Source organism: Periplaneta americana, chromosome 16 (genome assembly GCF_040183065.1).
Source record: "Periplaneta americana isolate PAMFEO1 chromosome 16, P.americana_PAMFEO1_priV1, whole genome shotgun sequence".
NCBI lineage: Eukaryota > Metazoa > Arthropoda > Insecta > Blattodea > Blattidae > Periplaneta > Periplaneta americana.
In genome coordinates, this window is record NC_091132.1 from 51,637,071 (window position 1) to 51,655,327 (window position 18,257).

The window sequence follows — 18,257 nt, forward strand, 5'->3', positions numbered from 1 at the left end:
TTTTCATATCAACTAATGTCTCCCATAATTTTTTTAGTAGTGCAGTGTAGTAAGCATTTTCTAAATCTATGAATGCAAAATGAATCTGTTGTCCCACGCTACTGATTTTCTCAATTAACTGTTTCACCACAAACACATGGTCCATTGTAGATCTTTCTGACCTGAAGACTACCTGTATTTCATTCTCTTTATCTTTGTAATATTCATCTAGATAATAGACTATTTGATTACTTTTCCATATAAACGATTAAAAATATTCATCACTGTTATTCCTCTATAATCCTCACATATATCTTGACTTTTTTATGGGTCACTTATACCAACCCAATTTTCCAAGAGTTTTACTGGGTTCGTGATCATTCATTGTGAATTAAAAACATCTTCCGAATAATATACTCGTACAAGAGGAAATAGGCTTAAAAGCAGGCAGAATATTGACATTAAAACTTCTCGAAGTGCCTTTGGAAACATTTTGGTTGTCAATAAGAAGTGAATACCCGGCTATCTCCGAGATTGCAGTTAATATGTTATTGTCATTTTCAACTACATATATGTGTGAACTGGGCTTCTCGACGTTAACTGAAATTAAAACATCAAAGAGGGAGAAACTCAAATCCATCTATGAAGAAATGAGGCTTGCACTGTTAACGATTCCGCCACGGATCAGCCACCTGTGTGCAGCTAAGAGACCCAAGTATCACATTGGAGGTGTGAGAAAAGTTATTTACTTTAATATTGGTAATAAAAATGCGTATTTTCTACAGCTAATTAAAGTTAATAAATTCTTAATAAATGTTAGAGTCGATTTCTGTTTTATAATAACGACGACAACAACAGTTATAATAATAATAATAATAATAATAATAATAATAATAATAATAATAATAATAATAATAATAATAATAAATTTAATTACATTACATGATTACATTAAGAGAGCCACATCATATGTTTCTGAGGGGATTAATATTTTGGTGTGCCATGTTGACCCTAGGCCCATCTAAGGTATGCCGTGAGAATAAAAAGGTTGCGGAACACTGGTCTACAGTTAAAGCCAAATGGCTGGTTTCTACTTTGAGACAATTCAACAAGGCTCAAGAGATAATCATCCCCTACCTAAAAGCCAAATTGGCTACTCTCTTATATGAGACAACTCCTCCTGCCTAAGGTATTCCGTGGTTTTCCTAAGGCGCTAAGACAAATGTCGGGATGAGTCCTAAGAGAAATGGGCCACGGACCTATATGCCCTTCCCCATATATTCTCCCTTTTCTAACAAACGACGACATGCCCTAGTTCAGAACCTATAAATTGCCTATTAATTTGCGGGGTCACTCATTTAGTCGCAATGCGAAAGGACAGGGAACCTTTCAATTTGCAGATTCAGAATTCACGGCGTTTCTTCTGACGGCCTTCAACTGCCTTGTCATCGAACAACAGATGACAGAGTCTTCTCGACTCCACTTGCACTGCGAAATGGCAAAACCCCTTTCAATGTGCAAGATAACACCTGCCATCCTAACGGCAAACAAAACTGTTTCTTTAGCCATTTCTTCCTCGTCCCGTCCCGTGATCACTTTGATCACACTTCCGTCCCCTCGCGTATGTGGTACCTAAGAGGTTACGTCCATTTTCGATTTTTCCCCTTCAAAATTTTTTAGAGCTCCTTAAGTGGAGTAGCGTAACCCGGAGTGAGACAAGTGGCCCACAGGCTTGGAGCTCACATATTTAGTTTCTTACAGCCCCGAACCCCTTGCAAGGATGCGTTTTGCGTACCTTTTTAATTTGTCCTCCCAATTCTCCTTCTTCAATGCAATTCAATTCAATTCCATGGTCTACAGCACCTATTGTATGAGCTTAAACCCTTCATTAAGAAGTCCACACCTGTGGATTAACGGTCAGCGCGTCTGGTCGCGAAACCAGGTGGCCCGGGTTCGAATCCCGGTCGGGGCAAGTTACCTGGTTGAGGTTTTTTCCGGGGTTTTCCCTCAACCCAATATGAGCAAGTGCTGGGTAACTTTCGGTGTTGGACCCCGGACTCATTTCACCGGCATTATCACCTTCATTTCATTCAGACGCCAAATAACCTAGATGTTGATACAGCGTCGTAAAATAACCCAATGAAATAAAAAAAATCATTAAGAAAAGTAACGAATTCAGCAATGCTTTTATATTAAATTGAAATAATATATAGATATAATCTCCCCTCATCTAACGATATTGTGCAAAGAGCGTGTGGTGAAGTATTTGCAATTTATTTGCGTCGTTTATTTCGGTATTGATTATAGATAATCCGCATTGAGCTTAAATAGCAACGCTCCGCACCAGATTAATTTGATTTGCACACATAAGCTTGCGTTATAAATGTTTATTCCATTGGAATGATTTCTATTGGGTAGAGTCGTAGACTAGGATTTACGTGACGTCAGCTAGTTAACGAGTAATGTAATTGGATTATGTCCCAAACAAGACCGGTCGACAAGCGATCCTCAGTTCACACAACGTAGTCTTTCCTATTTCTGGGATTACGATGTCGTAGCCTATAATTAACTGCTTCGCGGAACAGTCTATTGTCATTCAAGTGATCAAGAAGCTTTTCCTCTTGTGTGGGATCCGAACATTCATCAAGGTGATCACTGGACGCTGTCCTTCCAAGATTAATCCAGTGTGTAACATCTCAACTCTATTCTCTCCTTAACAGCTTCCATCCTCGACCGAGTTTCTAATCTCAGACATGTAAGAGAAGGGTAGAGTGTCTGTTTTCCAAGTAAAAGACTGAATTTCAGATCCAGAAATGTCAAGTACAGTTTGTGGTGCGAAACTATGTTATCTGCCTGCGTAAACATACGGAGTGTCTACAAATGATTGGAGCAGTTAAAAAAATTACTGCAGGTAAATTATATAATACACCGTGTCCCGCTTAGAGGGATCGAGAAATAAATGCTCACCGCTTAAAACCAGATAAAGATATCTTAGAGATTTACATCTGACAAGATAGAGAAACTGTCCAAGTTTACGGAACAAAGTCTGGCAAGGAGAGGATACGCTCTGTATATCATCGAATGGAATAAGATTGTGTGAGATGAAAGTACAAGACCGTACTGTTTAAAGTCATACCTGGTATGGGTGGCCAATTTATTTATTTAAATTTAAATATACAGAATAAAGAATATAATTACAAACAAACAAGAGAAATAGAAATAAAATAATACAAACAATATAAAACAGGAGATACAGTAGTATTAACCAAATTTGAGACCGAATGAGCAGCGCTCTTGTTCGGTCGCAGTTCAGATATATTATTAATAGGCCTATAATAGAATATAAAATAAATTAAAATAGGAAATAGAATTAAAATTACAGTTACAGAAATTATATAATACAATATTAATATAAGAGAAATATAGAAAATAAAAAAATAACAATAAAAATAAATAATTAAAATAAAATAGGAACTAAAATTTAAATTACAGCGGCAATAGAATTATATAATATAATATTAACACTAGAGAAGAATAATATCGCACGTGAAAAGTAGGACTATATATATATATATATATATATATATATATATATATATATTTTTTCAAAATTATAGAATACAAATATAATCTAGGTTGATTAATTCATACACATAGGCTATAAATTTATTTAATCGAATTGAAGATATTAACACGTTTCTAATTTTCTTGTTATGTGTTAGTGGGTTACATGTTAGAAGTTCTGGGTGTAATTTAGTTAAAGCATTGTACAACCGAGGGCCAAAATTAATGCTATGCTTTAGACCAGCAGATGTGAGACATTTAGGTTCTACTAATGTTATATTAATATTTCGTCTTGTGTCATAATTGTGTGTCTGTAATACAAACTTATTACGATCTTTATGATAAAATTTTAACAGCGTATACTTATAAATTTGTTAAATATTAAATACATTAAATTCAGAATAAATTAATTTTAATTTTAATTTAATTTTAATTAATTTAAATGACTCCTCTTTTTGAAAATAATGGCTATTGTTTGTGACAAACTTCCATTAGGTGCTTTATAGGGAGCATTATACTGTGTAACAGCGTAGCCCATATGGTTGGATGCTGAGTTGTTATCCAGACAACCTAAATTCGAATCTTAACTGATCCTATATTTTTTTTAAATAATGATTAAAATTGTGATCACAGTTATCTATTTACATATATCATATTTCTCAATGTATTGAACACTTCATCATGTTTTAAACAAATTATAATTAACTAACATTGTATTGTAAAGGATAAACAATGAAATATTACTCATGTAGGCAGGTAAGACGTGTCACTGGTGTCTGTTCTGTTTCTGTAAGAAGGTTGTCCACAGTCACACACATTTTTCCGCACTTCTACTGCGAAACAAATATCATTCACATTCACAAACACTTCTCATTCGTTTATTAATTTTGATTATAGCACGCATATTTCAACATGGCACTGAATATAGGAGCTGACAACTGAAAGTGAATAAAAAAAGAAAAAAGAAATAATAATAATAATAATAATAATAATAATAATAATAATAATAATATCAAGCTTTAAAAAATGAGAAGGCATTAGGATTCGAACTCAGGTTGCCTGGATGACAACTCAGCATCCAACCACATGAGCTACGCCATTACACAGACTAATGTTTTCCTATTAGACATCTAACGGAAGTATGTCACAAACAATAGCCAATATTTTCAAAACGAGGGGTCATTGGCCACCCATACCAGGTATGACTTTAAACAGTACGTTTTGTAATTTCCTGTCACAAAATCTTATTTAATTCGGTGATATACAGAGCATGTCTCCCGTTTGAGTATATTGAGTATCGTACATGACAAAGTCAAATAATACATATAAAATAAACAAGAGACATAAAAAACAATACAACTGTATCAGAAACACTCAACAACATTAACAATAAAACTCATTAAAATCATAAAAGGGTTTGTTAATTAACCAACCAGAGACAAGTCTGTTAAAAGACTTCTTTCCCAATTGAAAACATGTGTCGGAAATTTATTCGCAATTTTTAAAGACATAATAAAACAATATTATTCATTGTTTTGGTTAGCCTACACTTAGGTATATCAAAAAGGTCACGGTTTCTGGTATTATAAAGGTGAACATCATTCCTATGTGTCAACATTTGTGAATTATCTTTGCAAAATTTAGGGCTTGATAAATATATAGTGATGTTACAGTTATTACTTTTTCATACAGTCGTTACTTTGCATACTTCCACTCGGTAAAGAGTTTTGGAATAATATTCTGGGGAAATTCCACAGATAATAACAATATATTTCTATTACAAAAAAGAATAATTAGAATAATAGTAGGTGCCAAATATAGGGAATAGTGTAGGACTATTTAAAAAAAACTACAAATAATTCCCATAGTTTGTAAGTATATCTTTTCATTAATAATCTTCCTCGTATGTAATCGTGAAAACTTTGCAACTAATTCAGCAGTTTATAGTATAAATACACGTAAAAAATGACTTTCATACTCCCTCGGAGTGCGTTATATGGCAGTAAAAAATTTTAATAGCCTCCCTATCGATATAAAAAATGAAACTCAAAACATAAAATTATTTAGGGCCAAATTAAAGAAGTACCTAATTTCTCACGCCTTCTATTCTGTACGTGAATTCATGACATTCAATAACACTTCATGAAATTGATACTAAAACTTTGTGTTGTACTAGTAGACTATATTGTAAATCTCGTCTGTATATATTTCATCTAGACTGTGACTATAAATTAAGATTTTATAATAATATTAAGTTTTTTCACTTGTTCCACATTCTAGCTGTAAGCATGTATGAATACCATGGAATGTTAATAAATACAATACAATACAATTCACAAATAACGGTCTGCAGTGTGTCTTCATTGATGAATTTTTTATAATTCTAACAGCTCTTTTTTGTACCATAAGGACCTTATTAATATGAGTACTATTACCCCCTAAAAGTAGTCCGTAAGAAAGTATACTATGAAAATAAGAAAAATAGACAACTATAATGTAATTGCTCGCAACATACAGTTTTAAATTTCGCAGAAGAAATATTACTCTTGGCAATTTTTTACAAACCAAATCAACATGGTCTGCCCAGGTAAGAAAACAACTGTATGCGTAACTTCCGTTTGTTTGTTGCTAAACCAAGCCTGGCGCCATTTTGTAGGAGAACACGCCATGGTCAACTTGTGGACACCACAACAGAAAGCTCAGTGTGTGCTATGGCTAGCAGAAGAAAAATCTGTTACACGAGTACAATGTCGTGTTCGTCGTACATGCATAGGTGGATCGGAAAGCGAGGACCAATTGCCTGGCCAATCAGGTTACCCGATTTGACTCCCTTGGACTTTTTTCCTGAGGCTTTGTGAAGGATGCTGTATACAATAGAGCTAACACTTTGGAGGAACTGAGACAACGCATCACAAATGCAGCTGCGCTAATGACTCCACAAATGCCACAGAACACTTGGCGGGAGGTTGAATACCGTTTAGATGTCTGCATAAACCATTATTTATATTTGAAATTATCACTTATTTCTCGATCCCTCTAAGCGGGACACGGTGTATGTGATCACAAAACTATATGTTCGTATTTACATAGAAAAACTCACCAAGTTTTCTTTTTACACGTCGTAACAAATGCTCGATATATGTTCCTCTAATGACTCTGCACGCATCAACTCTGTAATCAAGTTCGTACCACTCTCGATGTAGCATCTTTCTGACAATTTGAGCAAAACCGTTACTAATACGAGCCCGGATAATATTGGCACAAACACTGAATTCTTCACATTATCCCATATAAAAGAAAGTCACAAGGGATCAAGTTTGGAGAGCGTGGAGACCATAACAGCAATTCATGAACATTTCCGATACGACATCGAACATGTACCTCCCAAGCCTGGACTCATTTCATTCAGACGCTAAATAACCTGAGGTGTTGATACAGCGTCCTAAAATAACTCACTAAATAAATAAATATACAATATGCTATATATATTAATTTTTAAACAATTCACACTTCAATATAAGCCTTCTTGTCATTACTATACAAACAACATACAGTAAGATATTTTATTAATCTCTTAAAAATATGATTCACTTCAATTTTTATATAATTAGGCTTAATATTATTTTAACTATTATTATTAAAAAATAAACAACAAATATTACAACTAAGATTCTACTTTATGTTGTTAAATATACACAATCATTTAAAGTTGCATTACTGAAATTTTTTATGGCTGTCAGAGAAATCGAATGTAAATTTAATGTTTCGGAAAACGAACGAGAAAGGGTACATTTAAAAGTTCAGGTGAAGTAATGTGCACGCAATTTAAGAGGCATATTTCGGACACAATTTTTTTAGTTGGTTATTTAACGACGCTGTATCAACTATGAGGTTATGTAGAGTCGATGAGAGTGGTGATAGCGAGGTGGTATTTGGCAAGATGATGCCGAGGATTCGCCATAGATTACCTAGCATTCACCTTACGGCTGGGGAAAACCTCGGAAAAAAACCAACCAGGTAATTAACCCAAGCGGAGATCGAACCCGCGTCTGAGCGCAACTTCAGACAGACAGGCAAGCGCCTTAACCGACTGAGCCACGCCGTTGACTCCGGACACTATTAGACATATCTAAAAAAAAAAAAAATCTTTCATCATAAGAGAAAAGATAATCCACAGAAGTACATCTTCCCCTCTGATTTTTCTTTTAAATATCCTATCATTGAATTACTTTCCAAAGAGAATAGAAAAATCGAAAAATCGAAAAATCGAAGGAGAATTGGGAGGACAAATTTAAAAGGTACGCAAAACGCGTCCTTGCAAGGGATTGGGGGCTGTACAAAATTTAAATATGTGAGCTCCAGGCCTGTTGGCCACTAGTCTCACTCCGGGTTACGCTGCTCCCCTGAGGGAGCTCTAGAAAATTTTGAAGGGGAAGCCGAAATTGGACGTAACCTCTTAGGTACCACATACGCGAGGAGGACTGAGATTGATCAAGTGATCACGGAACAGGAAGAGGAAGAGCTGGCTGGTGTTTGCCGTTAGGATGGCAAGACGCTGTCATCTGTTTCCAAAGAGAATTTCGATCTCAGGGTTTAAAAGACACTGTACAGAAATTAAACTATATTACCTACAATTTTGTAGCAAGATAAAACTATTTGTATCTATACTAATAAATAAATCTGTAGCCGAAATTTTTCTGGTAATTTTCGATTTTCCAAAAATAGTTGGTCCTAACATATATAATTAATCACCCTGAAACCGAAAATCGCATTTTTGAAATTTTTGTTTGTATGTCTGTCTGTCTGTCTGTCTGTTTGTTACCTTTTCACGCGATAATGGCTGAACCGATTTATATGAAAATTGGAATATAAATTAAGTTCGTTGTAACTTAGATCTTAGGCTATATGGCATTCAAAATACTTTTTTAAAAGGGGGGTTATAAGGGGGCCTGAATTAAATAAATCGAAATATCTCGCTTATTATTGATTTTTGTGAAACATGTTACATAACAAAAGCTTCTTTAAACATGATTTCCGATAAGTTTTATTATTTACAAAATTTTGATAGGACTGATATTTAATGAGATAAATGAGTTTTAAAATTAAAATAACGCCATCTAAGACGGTGCAATGAATTAAGAACAAATGACTTCGTCTATAAGGGGCCTTGGACAACAACAATCGAAACAGGGGCTTTGGACATCAACAATCGAAAGCTATTAAACATAGCCTACAGAGAATGTTTCTGTGTTTGTATGAAGTAATATCGGAAGCTAAATTAACCAATTTGTATAATTAATTATTATTTCACCATTCGAAAGTGTAGTTTCTCTAGATGGACATAATGCTATAATGTTATTACAGTAACTTCTGAGTAAATCGAGGACAGGTAAGATTAAAATAGCTTCTTATGCACAGGAAATTTGATAGGCTATTTTGTACATTCGTTTTCTGTATTTCTTAAAATAATATTTATGTACACTCATTTTAATCTCAGAGAATTAACGAACAACGAGAGTGTATTGATTTAGTATGCAGTAATAGTACGTTAGCTTAGCAATCTATTATTTTATAATTCAAATGTTAACCATGCTCAATTGAATCGTGTTAAAATACATAAAATATATATGCAATAAATGCAATGCAAAAAAAATTAGGTAATGAGCGAAGCAGTTTATCTTGCCTGTTGTAAAAGTTGTTCCCTGGATCAAACGCCTTATTTTAATTATATAATTACTTTATATTTATTTCTAACAGGTGCAGCGGAGCGCACGGGTACGGCTAGTAGTAAATAAGTAAATTATCTGGTATAAATTTCTTTTTTAACTCATAATATGTAATCTAAGTCCGCCTAAGTAAATAGCTTTTGTCACAAGCTGAGAGGCTTAAAAATGACTATGTACAGCTCCAGCTTTACCCATTATCGTTTTTCAGATGCGCAGCACGTTTACATAACTGTTTTCACAATTCATGTGTAGCTGACCCTAGTAAACTATTCAGAATAATGCACGGAAAGAAATATTAATTTTTGTCCCTCTTCTTCACTAGACAAATATATTTCACGGGACTGGAATGCATATTAAACCACTGCGTACCATTTCCTTTTGTTCACTGCTATCAAAAGCGTTAGAGACACGGATTCCTCTATATTTTATCCGAATTCATCGCCGGCGTGTTATACTGTACGTTCTCCTGGCAAATATTCAAACCAATTATGCGCGGGTGTTACAACCCCTAAACCATTCTCGATGGAAGTTTTTGATACGTTGCGCTTATATGTATGCAGAGGTGTAATTTATAAGATAGTTTTCCTTCTAAAGGTAGAAGAATGTAGCCTGGAACATAAAATACCCATAGCCGAAACTACTCCACGAGCGAGTTGGGTATGGGTCCTCATAAATTTGCATCCCGATGCAATGCTGAGCCTCATCCCAGTGCTACAGCTTCTGTCAAGTGATCGGAGAAAGTTTATGAAATATTCATCCTTACATTAATATTACTCCTTGACTCAATTTATTAATATGGAATTTTGGAATGCAATCTTAGCTCTAGGTTCTACAAATACACATATGAAGGAGAGATGAAAGACGTGTAGAGTTCCAGCCACGATATTGAGGAATCGTTATGAGGTTCAAGATGCAATTTCGGCCGTAATGTATGCAAGAGCTAAGGGACAGGTTTCATGCTGCGTTGAAGCCAGGGTCTTGGCCTGGAATCTCACTTCGAGTATGGATTTTTTTTTGTCAATGTTGGTTGATGGTTGGTTACTAATATCGACAACTATGCCATTCTTTGTCAAGTGAAATTGTAGAATTATTAAAAAATCAGGATCAATTATAGTTATGAGCATTAATATAATGTTTATTTTAGGCGGTATTAATTCTGTGGCCGGGAGAAAAAAGTCTTAAGTCAGTTTTTTGTGAAAATGAGATTTTTATATATTCTGAAAGCGGAAACAATTCTCTACAATCTGGTAAAACGGTTAAAGTCAAATAAGACTCCTGACTGGATATATAGAGCGTTACCAAATGTCCCAAGTACTTTTTGAATCGAACACACACAGAATAAAGGACTTAAGAATATTTAATACTTTATTCCTTACAAACCATCACATGTTTGCTTTCCGTGCTTCCCTATTAAAAAGGTCTAACGGTCTAACTTGTATTTTAGCTATTTTATCACGTACTGATGCTCTTTCCTTTTAAAACTTTCAGCTGCAGGTAAACAGTCCCATATTGTTTAATACCTGTTTTGCATTCCTAATAATTTACATTTCCCATTTACACGTAAAAGGTCTTATGTTTAAATAGTTCCTTCTACTCAATTTGGGTTGTAGTATTAAAATGGCTTAAGTCTGCTATTTTTGGAAATAATAAAGAAAATTGTTAAATGAGCAACATTACCTATTTTAGAAGAAATATAAACAAATAATATCCAGGAAAAACCTTTTAATTAAAAGAACGCTATAACCGACACCAATTTCAATGTTTCTATTGCTCTCCTGAAAAGTATAACATTTTTACTTAAGACCTTTTTCCTCCCGGCCACAGAATTATCCTTATTAAATATTCTTGTTATGCAGATGACATCGACATTGTTGCTAGAACAAGAACAGCACTGGAAGATGCATTTAAGTCTCTACTGGACGCAGCAAAGAGGATGGGACTACAAGTGAATGAAAAGAAGACCAAGTACATGATATCTAACCCAAATAGAGCTTGTGGTGCAGATGATTTCTTGGAGATTGGAAACTATAAATTTGATCGAGTAACTAATTTTAGTTATTTGGGCTCTATAGTTAGTCAAGATAATGATATGAGTCTTGAAATTGGTAAAAGGATCTTCCTCGCTAATAGATGCTACTATGGTATCGTGAGACATATTAGATCTAAAATATTAACCCCCCAAAGCAAAATTAGGATATATAAAACCTTCATAAGACCAGTCCTCACTTATGCCTCAGAAGCCTGGACATTGACTAAAAAGGATATACATAGATTAAACATTTTTGAACGGAAGGTTTTAAGGTCGATCTTTGGGCCAGTCAATGTAGATAACGAATGGAGAGCCCGGTATAATCATGAATTATATGAACTCTTCAGTGAACCCAATATAACATCTTTTATAAAAATGGGACGCCTGAGGTGGGCTGGTCATATAATGAGATTAGAGGACTCGAGACCAGCCATCAGAGTCCTCCGATATGAACCAGGGGGAAGTAGACGAAGAGGAAGACCAAAGTCAGATGGGAGGATGGCATCAGGGAGGATGCCAGAACTATTGGAGTTAAAAACTGGATGAGTGTTGCTAGAAATAGGGATGAATGGCGGAAACTCCTATGGACAGCCAGGACCCATGATGGGTTGTCGAGCTAAGGATGATGAAATATTGTTGTATAAACAGAGTGAATCGTAAGTAATGTCATTAAATTCAGGGGGTTATTATTTTAGATATTTCGAACAAAAAGTTTAATACAATTTTGCTCATTTTTGCTTCCTTTTCGAGGTAAAAAAAAATTATGTGAAACGTTTCATAGCGTGTTTTGGGAAAGACAAAAAAAAACAGTGTATTATGATAATAAATGATCGAAAAAAAAAATTATTTTCGTCCTTTGAATGTGCATAAAGTTTATCAGAATTCCTTTTAATCACGATTTTATAACTTCTCGTTCTGAAAAGAAATTTTAAAATGTTATATTTCTTCGGATCAAATTTCTGCATATTTAAAGCACAAAATTAAAATTATTTTAATCATTTAGTGCCATAATACATTGCTCTCTTAAACTGACAGAGAATATTGGGAATTAAATCAATTGCTTTTCTCAAAGACGATATGAAATATTTCATATAAAACAATTATTATCAACTAGAAAAGGAAACACAAACGAGCAAAACTGTACAAATATTTTTGTTTGAAAAATCGCAAATAATAACCACCTGAAATTAATGACATTATTTACGGTTCATCCTGTGTACAGTGCGTTAAAAAAATTCTAAAATCCTTCGTGGGATTAGAGGACAGGACATTTGGAGCCATTTGAGACAGGAAATACGTGGCTGGCGAATCCTTCTTTCAGAGCAATATCATTGTAGCCTAAATGTGCTGGAAAAAATGGACGATAAAAATTTACTTGAGCCCTATATCAGAGATACGCTTCTTTTCTTTCGTTCCATTCTTCCTTATTTTCTAATTTACTTCCTTTTAATCTTATTTCTTCCTTCCTGTATTCATCTCCTTTTCTCTTTCTCTATTTATTTATTTGTTTATTTATTTATTTAATATACAGCATGTATGTATGCGTTTCTCAAAATTATTTAAGATGTGCCTACTTTTTCTTTCTTTCAGTCGATAATTCGATATGCCATAATTTTCTAGAGAAATGGAACCAGAATTGGAAGCGTCTTGATTTTACAAAAGAAAGCCATTAGAATTTTATGTAAATCAAACTGTCTGGAACATTGTAGGCCACTTTTCAGACAATCACGGATTTTAACAATCATAAATTTGTATATATATGATCTAGTACTTTACACTCGACAAAATATCGACAATTACTCATTAGTGGCCAATATACATGATCATGAAATTAGAAATAGTGAACAAATTAATATTCCATATTGTAGATTACACAAGAGCAATACAAACGTTTTAATTATGGGGATGAAATTATATAATAAGCTCCCAAGTCAATATTATAAATTACCAATCGATAGATTCAAAACTATATTTTACAATTGGTTATTAAATAATCCTTTTTATTCTGTTGCTGAATTTTTCAACACAAATTTGTATGAAATAAATAGCTAAGTTTAATTGCAATTTAGTTAGTTTTTCTTGAATTTAAAAGTTTCAAATTATTTCATGTTTTCATTGTATTACTTAAATTTTACTGTTTATGTTATTAATGCTTTTTATATGTATTTATATATTTTTTTTCAATGTATTCTGACGAGCCTAAAACTGTATGTCTAATGGCCAAATAAATTGAATTGAATTGAATTGAATTGAGTATGTATGTATGTATGTATGTATGTATGTATGTATGTATGTATGTATGTATGTATGTATGTAGGCCTATGTATGCATGCATGCATGCATGCATGGTTACGTACGTAATATTGATTTAATAATCAGCCTAACCTATCTTGAATTTTATCCGGATTACACACCATTGCGGGTAGGAAAGGGAGATTCATTCGACCGTACACTGGACAGCAAGTCCAGCAAGTCATGTGATCGGCATGACGCAGAGCCGCCCCTGAGACAAACGCGGGACATAAAAAAGCAACGCGCGAACACCTGGCAATGGTACCTAGGTCCGCTTGGTTGGGAAGTGCACTTAGCCATAATGGCACACTACGGTTATTTTACATGCCATAAATCTATGACATGAACCATCGAGCTTTGCTTTCGTTTGGGAGGAAATCATACTAAGGGTTTCGTCACTCTTTAAAATTAATCCCCATTAGCAACATCTCACTTCACAATGTGTGTGTGTCGGAGGAAGAACAATTTACTGCTTGCATAGGCCTACATCTGAAATTTGATTAATGTAATATGTTACTTGTTAGCAATGTACGCAACGGAGGGGGTGAGGAACTGGCCAGCCTACCCCATTATCTCCTGGTTTAGTTGCGCCATTAGTGATGCGTTTTTGGTGGCACTCGTGAGGTTCAAACCTGTCTTCGGACAGTTCACTAAACAATAAACAAAGAGTAGGATCTGAACCCACGAATCTTGGATTGGACGACTAAAATCGTTAAGTGCGAGACCATCAAAGACGAATTTTAAAATAGAAAACATCTTATTTAATAAAACTACAATCCCGACCTTATTTCCGCGTTTATTATTTTTAATCTAGTACCGGTGATAGTATTAATACCTACTTTAAAGTGATAATTACATAACATACAGAATTCCTTTTCCTTAATTCTGAATTTATCTGTGCCATTCATTAAAGCAGCCCTTATTTCATTTTCTTTACATGTTCTGCTTTTAATGCTGCAAATCATGTAATCAACCGTTGCTGGTAACATAATGATGCTCGAGGCGTATGACATTCAACATTTTATGCAGTTAAATGTCCCTTAAGCGATATTTAATGCGATGTGCGAAGCGTGTTGCATCTATAATTACATAGCCTGCACGACTAATTTTCTAAATGTATCTTCCATCTCGAGCAGCGTTATAAAACTTAAATCTCTCCTAAAAAGTTCAGTTTACTTTAGTAACTATGAAATGTGAGTTAAAGGTAATAGTTCAAGGTTTCTTCACGTCTACTACAGTAACGACTTTCGAAGAAATTTACCAAAGTCATAAATAATAAAAGAAACTAACTTAATTACTATATAATAAAGAAATTAATAAAAAATTTACTGCTATGAAAGTGAAATGCCACACAAATAATATCATTATGATAATGAGACTGTAACAACAACAACAACAACAATAATAATAATAATAATAATAATAATAATAATAATAATAATAATAATAATAATAATAGCTGCAAGATGAACTGCATTCAGCGAATGTAAGTAAAATTATATTAGGCCTATGAAACAGTTTATGACTGAAAAGTTAATGGATTTCAGAATCTTTGATAAAATCAATGAACGACTGAGGCATTAGAAGAAATGGATAGCTTCAAATACTTGGGGTGTACTGTAAGATGTAATATGAAATACTGACAGGAAATCAAAGAGGAGGATAGCTATGGCAAAGGAAGCTTTTAATAGAAAAAAGGAGTATCTTCTGAGGAACTCTTAGAAAAACTAAAGAGACCAGTGAAGTGATTTGTGTGGAGTGTTTCATTGTATGGGGGCAGAAACATGGACATTACGACGAAGTGAAGAGGTGGTGGCCTTCACAATCACCAGACCTCACACGTCTAGATTTTTTCCATAGAAATATATGAAACGTGTTTGTTTCCAGATAGACCCTACAGCTATAATACGAATTGAAACAATGGATCACCCATTTTATCCAGGAAATTCCATAAGTAACACTTTCCAAAGTGGCAGAGGAAAGATCGATTGAGGCATTGTCTTCTGATAAATGGAACACAATTTGAACATTGGCAATAGTGTACTGCGCAGTTGTTCTGTAATGTGTTGACCGGTATTTTATGATAGTAATCACTTTCTAAGATATTAATTACAAAGAAAATAATTTGTTCTGCCTAGATTAGTCATTTGAAAATAATACTCTTTTCTCCATTTGGCTAGAGATTTTTTTAACACAAGACATAATTATAAAATAAAGCGAATGTCGACATATAAAACGCTTTGACATCCATGTAATCTTATTTTTTATTTTTTTTATTTTATTTGGTTATTTTACGACGCTGTATCAACATCTAGGTTATTTAGCGTCTGAATGATATGAAGGTGATAATGCCGGTGAAATGAGTCCGGAGTCCAGCACCGAAAGTTACCCAGCATTTGCTCGTGTTGTGTTGAGGGAAAACCCCGGTAACTTGCCCCGACCGGGATTCGAACCCGGGCCACCTGGTTTAGTGGCCAGACACGCTGACCGTTACTCCACAGGTGTGGACAGTAATCCTATTTTAAAAATGAACATTTTAGTTTTGTATAATGTTTGGTATTTCACATTTCTTTTAAGTACCTTGAAGGAATATTCTCACAGAAGATTTCTACCTAACGATTTTAAGAGTATTCCTTTTCAGTAAGTGTTCAGAGCCACTATTTATGTTTAAAACAAATAACGTAAATGTAACAGCAAGCACAATTGAGGGGCTTAGAACAAAAAGCAGGTACGTGACAGAAACCTAGTTTTCAGGAAATTATAGTTAAAGTTCTACATGCAATGGAATATTATACTGTGAATTTTATTAGTAACAACAATGTAATTTATTCGTCACAACAATAATTCCTTTCTACAATTCACCTTAAACCCTCTCGTCAACAATTGGATCTTCACTCAACACAGTATTCGTTATAGCACTCCACCGACGACAATGACAATTTACTTGGACTAGTACGTACAACAATGAACTGTTAATCTTAACTAATATTTACAAAGCACTATTTACAAATCAGAACTATCAGTTCTCAGTTCACAGTTCTTCTAGCTCAGTCACTCGAGTTCACAGTATCTCGAACCACAGACCTCCAGAGACAGTTCACTGTACTCGAACTCGGGTCCCTCCAACTGCGGTCCACTGCACTCGAACTCAGGTCCCTCCAACTGCGGTCCACTGCACTCGAACTCAGGCCTTCGGCTGCTGACGCAGTTGCGGACGCACACTCGAGTCGAACTCCGGTACACAAGACTGGCTTGCTTGCTCTGGCTTTCTCACTGACTGGCTGACTAATCAACTGAAAACTGCTGTCGTTCCTTCGCGACCGTAATTTATAACCACAGCGACGTAGCCTCGAAAGTTCGAATTCGCGAGTCTTCCATTTCGACGGATTTCTCGGCCTCTCTAGGCAAGCAGAAGATGCGCGCGCAAACTCTCTCCACTCTCTCGCCGCGTTGGCCCCTTTCCCCTCTCAGCCGCGCGCCATTCCAAAGTGCTCCGCGCGATCTTCTCTCTTGCGGGACGCTGGTCGTGAGTTCGAATCTCACGTCGCTGTCACAATACACTAGTTTGGTGAAATGATGCCCATATAGCAGCACTGCACAGTGTGATCACTTACTGATTTTATCCCAAAGAAACATCCTTTTGGGCTATCACAACACGCACTTACCTCATTTTTTTAAGAATGTCACTTACCTGCTTTTTGTTCTAAGCCCCTCAATTATTATATTTATTTTATTATATATTTATTTGTTCTTCTATCCACGAAATAGTCTTGTTCACACCTGTGGAGTATCGGTCAGCGCTTCTGGCCGCGAAACCAGGTGGCGCGGTTCTATTCCCGGTCGGGGCAAGTTACCTGGTTGAGGTTTTTCCGGGGTTTTCCCTCAACCCAATATGAGCAAATGCTGGGTAACTTTCGGTGCTGGACCCCGGACTCATTTCATCGGCATTATCACCTTCATCTCATTCAGACGCTAAATAACCAAAGATGTTGATAAAGCGTCGTAAAATAACCTACTAAAATAAAAAACAGAAATAGTCTTAATAAATACCACGCAAGGATTGTATTTGGTTAGGTTAATTTCACTCATACTGTGCAATCGTATATTTATGGGCTACGTGGAAACCTCTTATAATAATACCTTACGATAAATGAACCTGCATATTGTTCCGAAATATTGAAGAAGATTCAATGTATGACCAAAATTCTTCTTCTGGTTAAATCACTATAAATGATATAATCTCATACTACGGGATTCGTTCTTTATTGAATGCTATTATTAAAGTTAGTAATATTTACTTTCTCTCACAAAGATATAAAACAACTTTAATATAAATTGAATATGTCTTCCCTTTAGAGTTAGCCTACATTTATTTCTTATTCTGTAACGAACACAGTCATGAAAAACGTAGGCACGCTGACTTGCTTTAATTGAGTTAATTTCATTCACAACGTGCCATGGGGAAAGTAATAGCCTTAAGAACTCCATAGCAGATATTAGTTACAGCTGCGTCAGAGAAAAACAATAATGCATGCGGACAGCTAATTACCTTTCTCCACTGTCTAGAATCCAACTGTCAGTACTGCAATCTGAAACAAAAATGGAAACGACGAATATGATAACCCATTAACTCTGTACTTAAATTAATTCAGTAAATTCTTTCCTTT

At 34.9% G+C, this 18,257-nt stretch overlaps 1 protein-coding gene across 1 annotated transcript in view; it reads right to left on the minus strand.

Annotated features, from left to right (window-relative positions):
• DopEcR (G-protein coupled receptor DopEcR) overlaps positions 1-18,257 on the minus strand; it is a 972,001-nt gene that overhangs the window by 650,936 nt on the left and 302,808 nt on the right. Inside the window, exon 3 of the mRNA XM_069849106.1 lies at positions 18,140-18,179. The gene's annotated coding sequence lies outside the window, so the exon portion shown is untranslated. The remainder of the gene's footprint in view (positions 1-18,139; positions 18,180-18,257) is intronic.